Genomic DNA, 8,390 nt, shown 5'->3' with positions numbered 1-8,390 from the left:
ACTCCCTGACCACAAGTGAGTTATCCTAGCCCCTTTATATGTACACTCTGATCGCAAGTGAGTTACCCTATTCCTATATATGTACTCCTTGACCCTAAGTGAGTTACCCTAGCCCCTTTATAAGTACTCCCTGACCCTAAGAGGGTTTCCCTAGTCCCATATAAGTACTCCCAGACACTAAGTGAGTTACCCTAGTCCCATAGAAGTACTCCCTGAACCCAAGTGAGTTACCCTAGTCCCATAGAAGTACTCCCTGAACCCAAGTGAGTTTTCCTAGCCCCTTTATATGTACTCTCTGGCCGCAAGTGAGTTATCCTAACCACTTTATATGTACTCTCAGACTCCAAGTGAGTTACCGTAGTCCCTTATAACTACTCCGAGACCCAAAGTGAGTTACCCTAGCCCCTTTATAAGTACTCCCTGACCCTAAGAGGGTTACCCTAGTCCCATATAAGTACTCCCAGACACTAAGTGAGTTACCCTAGTCCCATATAAGTACTCCCTGACCTCAAGTGAGTTACCCTAATCTCATAGAAGTACTCCCTGACCCCAAGTGTGTTACCCTAGTCTCATATAAGTACTCCCAGACCCCAAGTGAGTTACCTTAGTCCAATATATGTAATCCCTGACCCAAAGTGAGTTACACTAGCCCCTTTATAAGGACTCTCTGACCCCAAATGAGTTACCCTAGCCCCTTTAAAAGTACACCCTGGCCCCAAGTGAGTTACCCTGGTCCCATATAAGTACTCCCTGACCTCAAGTGAGTTACCCTAATCTCATAGAAGTACTCCCTGACCCCAAGTGAGTTATCCTAGCCCATTTATATGTACTCTCTGATCGCAAGTGAGTTATACTAGCCCCTTTATATATACTCCCAGACCCCAAGTGTGTTACCCTAGTCCAATATATGTAATCCCTGACCCTAAGTGAGTTACCCTAGCCCCTTTATTAGTACTCCCTGACCCCAAGTGTGTTACCCTAGTCTCATATAAGTACTCCCAGACCCCAAGTGAGTTACCCTAGTCCAATATATGTAATCCCTGACCCAAAGTGAGTTACACTAGCCCCTTTATAAGGACTCTCTGACCCCAAAGTGAGTTACCCTAGCCCCTATATAAGTACTCCCTGACCCCAAGTGAGTTATATTAGCCCCTTTATATGTACTTTCTGACCGCAAGTGAGTTACACTAGTCCCATAGAAGTACTCCCTGACCCCAAGTGGGTTACCATATCACCCTTATAAGTACTTGCTGACCACAAGTGAGTTATCCTAGCCCCTTTATAAGATCTCGCTGACCACAAGTGAGTTATCCTAGCCCCTTTATATGTACTCTCTGACCGCAAGTGAGTTACCCTAGTCCAATATATGTACTGCCTGACCCTAAGTGAGTTACCCTAGCCCCTTATAAGTACTCCCTGACCCCAAGTGTATTACCCTAGTCTTATATAAGTACTCCCTGACCCCTAATGAGTCACCCCAGTCCCATATAAGTACTCCTAGACACCAAGTGAGTTACCCTAGTCCCAAATAAGTACTCCCTGACCCAAAGTGAGTTACACTAGCCACTTTATAAGGACTCCCTGACCCCAAATGAGTTATCCTAGCCCCTTTAAAAGTACACCCTGGCCCCAAGTGAGTTACCCTGGTCCCATATAAGTACTCCCAGACACTAAGTTAGTTACCCTAGTCCCATATAAGTACTCCTAGGCCCAAAGTGAGTTACCCTAGCCCCTATATAAGTACTCCCTGACCCCAAGTGAGTTACCTTAGTCCCAAAGAAGTACTCCCTGACCCCAAATGAGTTATCCTAGTCCCATAGAAGTATTCCCTGAACCCACGTGAGTTATCCTAGCCCCTTTATATGTACTCTCTGACCGCAAGTGAGTTATCCTAACCACTTTATATGTACTCCCAGACTCCAAGTGAGTTACCCTAGTCACTTATAACAACTCCGAGACCCAAAGTGAGTTACCCTAGCCCCTTTATAAGTACTCCCTGACCCTAAGAGGGTTACCCTAGTCCCATATAAGTACTCCCAGACACTAAGTGAGTTACCCTAGTCCCATAGAAGTACTCCCTGACCCCAAGTGAGTTACTCTAGTCCCATAGAAGTACTCCCTCAACCCAAGTGAGTTTTCCTAGCCCCTGTATATGTACTCTCTGACCGCAAGTGTGTTATCCTAACCACTTTATATGTACTCTCAGACTCCAAGTGAGTTACCGTAGTCCCTTATAACTACTCCGAGACCCAAAGTGAGTTACCCTAGCCCCTTTATAAGTACTCCCAGACACTAAGTGAGTTACCCTAGTCCCATATAAGTACTCCCTGACCTCAAGTGAGTTACCCTAATCTCATAGAAGTACTCCCTGACCCCAAGTGAGTTATCCTAGCCCATTTATATGTACTCTCTGATCGCAAGTGAGTTATCCTAGCCCCTTTATATATACTCCCAGACCCCAAGTGAGTTACCCTAGTCCAATATATGTAATCCCTGACCCTAAGTGAGTTACCCTAGCCCCTTTATTAGTACTCCCTGACCCCAAGTGTGTTACCCTATTCTCATATAAGTACTCCCAGACCCCAAGTGAGTTACCCTAGTCCAATATATGTAATCCCTGACCCAAAGTGAGTTACACTAGCCCCTTTATAAGGACTCTCTGACCCCAAATGAGTTACCCTAGCCCCTTTAAAAGTACACCCTGGCCCCAAGTGAGTTACCCTGGTCCCATATAAGTACTCCCAGACACTAAGTGAGTTACCCTAGTCCCATATAAGTACTCCTAGACCCAAAGTGAGTTACCCTAGCCCCTATATAAGTACTCCCTGACCCCAAGTGAGTTATATTAGCCCCTTTATATGTACTCTCTGACCGCAAGTGAGTTATGCTAACCACTTTATATGTACTCCCAGACTCCAAGTTAGTTACCCTAGTCCCTTATAACAATTCCGAGACCCAAAGTGAGTTACCCTAGCCCCTTTATAAGTACTCCCTGACCCTAAGAGGGTTACCCTAGTCCCATATAAGTACTCCCAGACACTAAGTGAGTTACCCTAGTCCCATATAAGTACTCCCTGACCTAAAGTGAGTTACCCTAATCTCATAGAAGTACTCCCTGACCCCAAGTGAGTTATCCTAGCCCAATTATATGTACTCTCTGATCGCAAGTGAGTTATCCTAGCCCCTTTATATATACTCCCAGACCCCAAGTGAGTTACCCTAGTCCAATATATGTAATCCCTGACCCTAAGTGAGTTACCCTAGCCCCTTTATTAGTACTCCCTGACCCCAAGTGTGTTACCCTAGCCCCTTTAAAAGTACACCCTGGCCCCAAGTGAGTTACCCTGGTCCCATATAAGTACTCCCAGATACTAAGTGAGTTACCCTAGTCCCATATAAGTACTCCTAGACCCAAAGTGAGTTACCCTAGCCCCTATATAAGTACTCCCTGACCCCAAATGAGTTACCCTAGTCCCATAGAAGTACTCCATGACCCCAAATGAGTTATCCTAGTCCCATAGAAGTACTCCCTGAACCCAAGTGAGTTATCCTAGCCCCTTTATATGTACTCTCTGACCGGAAGTGAGTTATCCTAACCACTTTATATGTACTCCCAGACTCCAAGTGAGTTACCCTAGTCCCTTATAACTACTCCGAGACCCAAATTGAGTTACCCTAGCCCCTTTATAAGTACTCCCTGACCCTAAGAGGGTTACCCTAGTCCCATATAAGTACTCCCAGGCACTAAGTGAGTTACCCTAGTCCCATAGAAGTACTCCCTGACCCCAATTGAGTTACCCTAGTCCCATAGAAGTACTCCCTGAACCCAAGTGAGTTTTCCTAGCCCCTTTATATGTACTCTCTGACCGCAATTGAGTTATCCTAGCCCCTTTATATGTACTCACAGAGTCCAAGTGAGTTCAGCTAATACCTTATAACTACTCCGTGACCCAAAGTGAGTTATCCTAGCCCCTTTATAAGTACTCCCTGACCCTAAGTGGGTTACCCTAGTCCCATAGAAGTACTCCCTGACCCCAAGTGAGTTACCCTAGCCCCTATATAAGTACTCCCTGACTCCAAGTGAGTTATCCTAGCCCATTTATATGTACTCTCTGATCGCAAGTGAGTTATCCTAGCCCCTTTATATGTACTCCCAGACCCCAAGTGAGTTACCCTAGTCCCATAAAAGTACTCCCTGACCCCAAATGAGTTATCCTAGTCCCATAGAAGTACTCCCTGAAGCCAAGTGAGTTACCCTAGTCCCATAGAGTTACTCCCTGACCCCAAATGAGTTACCTTAGTCCCATATAAGAACTCCCTGACCCCAATTGAGTTACCCTAGTCCCATATAAGTACTCCCAGACACCAAGTGAGTTACCTTAGTCCCATATAAGAACTCCCTGACCCCAAGTGAGTTACCCTAGTCCCATATAAGTACTCCCAGACACTAAGTGAGTTACCCTAGTCCCATATAAGCACTCCTTGACCATAATTGAGTTACCCTAGCCCCTATATAAGTACACCCTGACCCCAAGTGAGTTACCCTAGTCCCATAGAAGTACTCCCTGAACCCAAGTGAGTTTTCCTAGCCCCTTTATATGTACTCTCTGACCGCAAGTGAGTTATCCTAGCCCCTTTATATGTACTCACAGAGTCCAAGTGAGTTACCCTAGTCCCTTATAACTACTCCGAGACCCAAAGTGAGTTACCCTAGCCCCTTTATAAGTACTCCCTGACCTTAAGAGGGTTACCCTAGTCCCATATAAGTACTCCCAGGCACTAAGTGAGTTACCCTAGTCCCATAGAAGTACTCCCTGACCCCAAGTGAGTTACCCTAGTCCCATAGAAGTACTCCCTGAACCCAAGTGAGTTTTCCTAGCCCCTTTATATGTACTCTCTGACCGAAAGTGAGTTATCCTATCCCCTTTATATGTACTCACAGAGTCCAAGTGAGTTCAGCTAGTCCCTTATAACTACTCCGTGACCCAAAGTGAGTTATCCTAGCCCCTTTATAAGTACTCTCTGACCCTAAGTGGGTTACCCTAGTCCCATAGAAGTACTCCCTGACCCCAAGTGAGTTACCCTAGCCCCTATATAAGTACTCCCTGACCCCAAATGAAGTACCCTAGTCCCATATAAGTACTCCCTGACCTCAAGTGAGTTACCCTAATCCCATAGAAGTACTCCCTGACCCCAAGTGAGTTATCCTAGCCCATTTATATGTACTCTCTGATCACAAGTGAGTTATCCTAGCCCCTTTATATGTACTCCCAGACCCCAAGTGAGTTACCCTAGTCCCTTATGTGTACTCCCTGACCACAAGTGAGTTATCCTAGCCCCTTTATATGTACTCCCAGACCCCAAGTGAGTTACCCTAGTCCCTTATGTGTACTCCCTGACCACAAGTGAGTTATCCTAGCCCCTTTATATGTACACTCTGATCGCAAGTGAGTTACCTTAGTCCTATATATGTACTCCTTGACCCTAAGTGAGTTACCCTAGCCCCTTTATATGTACTCCCTGACCCCAAGTGAGATACCCTAGTCCCATAGAAGTACTCCCTGAACCCAAGTGAGTTTTCCTAGCCCCTTTATATGTACTCTCTGACCGCAAGTGAGTTATCCTAACCATTTTATATGTACTCTCAGACTCCAAGTGAGTTAACGTAGTCCCTTATAACTACTCCGAGACCCAAAGTGAGTTACACTAGCACCTTTATAAGTACTCCCTGACCCTAAGAGGGTTACCCTAGTCCCATATAAGTACTCCCAGACACTAAGTGAGTTACCCTAGTCCCATATAAGTACTCCCAGACACTAAGTGAGTTACCCTAGTCCCATATAAGTACTCCTTGACCTCAAGTGAGTTACCCTAATCCCATAGAAGTACTCCCTGACCCTAAGTGAGTTATCCTAGCCCATTTATATGTACTCTCTGATCGCAAGTGAGTTATCCTAGCCCCTTTATATATACTCCCCGACCCCAAGTGAGTTACCCTAGTCCCTTATATGTACTCCCTGACCACAAGTGAGTTATCCTAACCATTTTATATGTAATCTCAGACTCCAAGTGAGTTAACGTAGTCCCTTATAACTACTCCGAGACCCAAAGTGAGTTACACTAGCACCTTTATAAGTACTCCCTGACCCTAAGAGGGTTACCCTAGTCTCATATAAGTACTCCCTGAAGCCAAGTGAGTTACCCTAGTCCCAAAGAGGTACTCCCTGACCCCAAATCAGTCACCCTAGCCCCATAGAGGTACTCCCTGAACCCAAATGAGTCACCCTACCCCCTTTTTAAGTACTCCCTGACCCCATGTGAGTTACCCTGGTCCCATAGAATTACTCCCTGAACCCACGTGAGTTATCCTAGCCCCTTTATAAGTACTCCCTGACCCAAAGTGTGTTACCCTAGTCTCATATAAGTACTCCCTGAAGCCAAGTGAGTTACCCTAGTCCCATAGAGGTACTCCCTGACCCGAAATGAGTCAGCCTAGCCCCTTTTTAAGTAATCCCTGACCCCAAGTGAGTTACCCTAGTCCCATATAAGTACTCCCAGACACCAAGTGAGTTATCCTAGTCCCATATAAGTACTCCTTGACATAAAGTGAGTTACCTTAGCCCCTTTATAAGTACTCCCTGACCTCAAATGAGTTATCCTAGCCCCTTTAAAAGTACACCTTGGCCCCATGTGAGTTACCCTAGTCCCATATAAGTACTCCCAGACACTAAGTGAGTTACCCTTTTTTTTTCTTTTTTTTCCGACGCTTTGCGAGGTAGGGGGAAACTTCTTAAAGCCTTACGGCTTGTTAAGTACCTCTGGCGGCCGATGTTTTGGCCAGAGGTTATGTGGGATTCTAACCCACCAAAACCCCCTACCTGCCCCCCTACCCGGTACCAAGCATAGCTTATAACATCAGGTAGGAGGGTATACGCTCTACTCTACGATCGTATGCGGTCATCCCCAGACAAACAAAAACCCCAGACTCTACCCCACCCCAGAGGAGAGAGCAGCAGACTCCTCAGCTCGGTCTCTACTGTCCTTGGAGGTGAGGACCCTAACCGAGAAGCTGGAAAATGCATTCCAAGCTCTCGGCGTACTCGTAACATGGGACACAAGGGTCTCCACCTCCAACGAGGGCACACCTAAAGCATCACAGAGTTCTGCTCTTTCGCATTCCCACAGGGGACACCACAACAGCGTGTGCTCCGCCGTATCCGCGACCGGATTCGGGGAGCACCAGCAGTCGGGAGTCGCCCTGCGGCCCACCCTCGCGCGATGACTCATGAAACTACCATGCCCTAGGAGCTTCTGGGAAACATGGTAGTTCAAGCTTCTACAATTAGCAGCCAGCCAGGACCGGATGTCCGGGATGAGGCGGTGGGTCCACCTACCCCGATCATCCGAGTCCCATGCTGCCTGCCATCTCTCTACTAAATTAGCCCTCGCCAATCTCCGCGCTTCGGCCACGCCAGCCGAGGAGCCACCCGCACGCGACGTATCGTACACCTCCCTGCGCTCCAAAGCTAAAAGATGGGCCGGTGGTATGCCCGAGATTACTAATAGCGCACAGGACGAAGCCGTACGACACGCGCGGGAAACCCTCAGCGCCATGACCCTCTGCGCGGAGATTAGGGACCTCGCAATGGTTGGGCGAGAGGCAGCCTCAGCCCAGCAAGGCGCTCCGTAAAGAAGAATGCTGTGCACTAAGTTCGTGTACAACATCCTTCCCGAGACCCCCGACCCACCCACGTTCGGCAATAAGCTACTCAACGCCCACCCAGCCTTTTTGGCTTTTCCCACCATGCAATCAATGTGAAACTTGAAGGAAAGACGACGATCCAACCACACACCGAGGTATTTCGCCCGCGGGGAGACGGAAACCGTCTCGCCCCCGACCGAAAACCGCGGAGCCCGATCAGACCGCCTCCTAGAGAAGAAAACAGCCTCCGATTTGGAGACGTTCACCTCCAGGTTCCTCCCCTCAAGCCACAGAACGATACGCGACAAAGCCCTGTTAGCCTTCAACTGCAAGGACCCGACGCTTCCCGCAGACACACACAATACCGTATCGTCCGCATAACAAGTCAACGTGCAGCCCTCCGGGAGACTCAACCGCAGCAGGCCGTCGAAACAAATGTTCCACAGGAGAGGTCCTAAGACCGATCCCTGCGGAACACCCGCCCCAACGCGCCACTGCCGTCCAGCGCACTCAATGACCCGGTCCCCCAGGTAACTGCGGACTATATCCACAATCACCCCCGGGACCGCGCCATCGGCGGCCAGGGCCTCCAAGATGGCCGCATGCGACACAGAATTGAACGCGTTCTTAATGTCGAGAAGGATTACGGCCACGCGTTTGCTCCGGTACACAGACCCCCGAAGGGCGA

This window comes from Prorops nasuta, unplaced genomic scaffold (genome assembly GCF_024137725.1).
Source record: "Prorops nasuta isolate Cenicafe-Biocafe unplaced genomic scaffold, Cenicafe_Pnas_1.2 PNAS00035, whole genome shotgun sequence".
Lineage (NCBI taxonomy): Eukaryota > Metazoa > Arthropoda > Insecta > Hymenoptera > Bethylidae > Prorops > Prorops nasuta.
The sequence above is the reverse complement of the archived record's forward strand: the minus strand, read 5'-3'. Positions refer to the sequence as shown.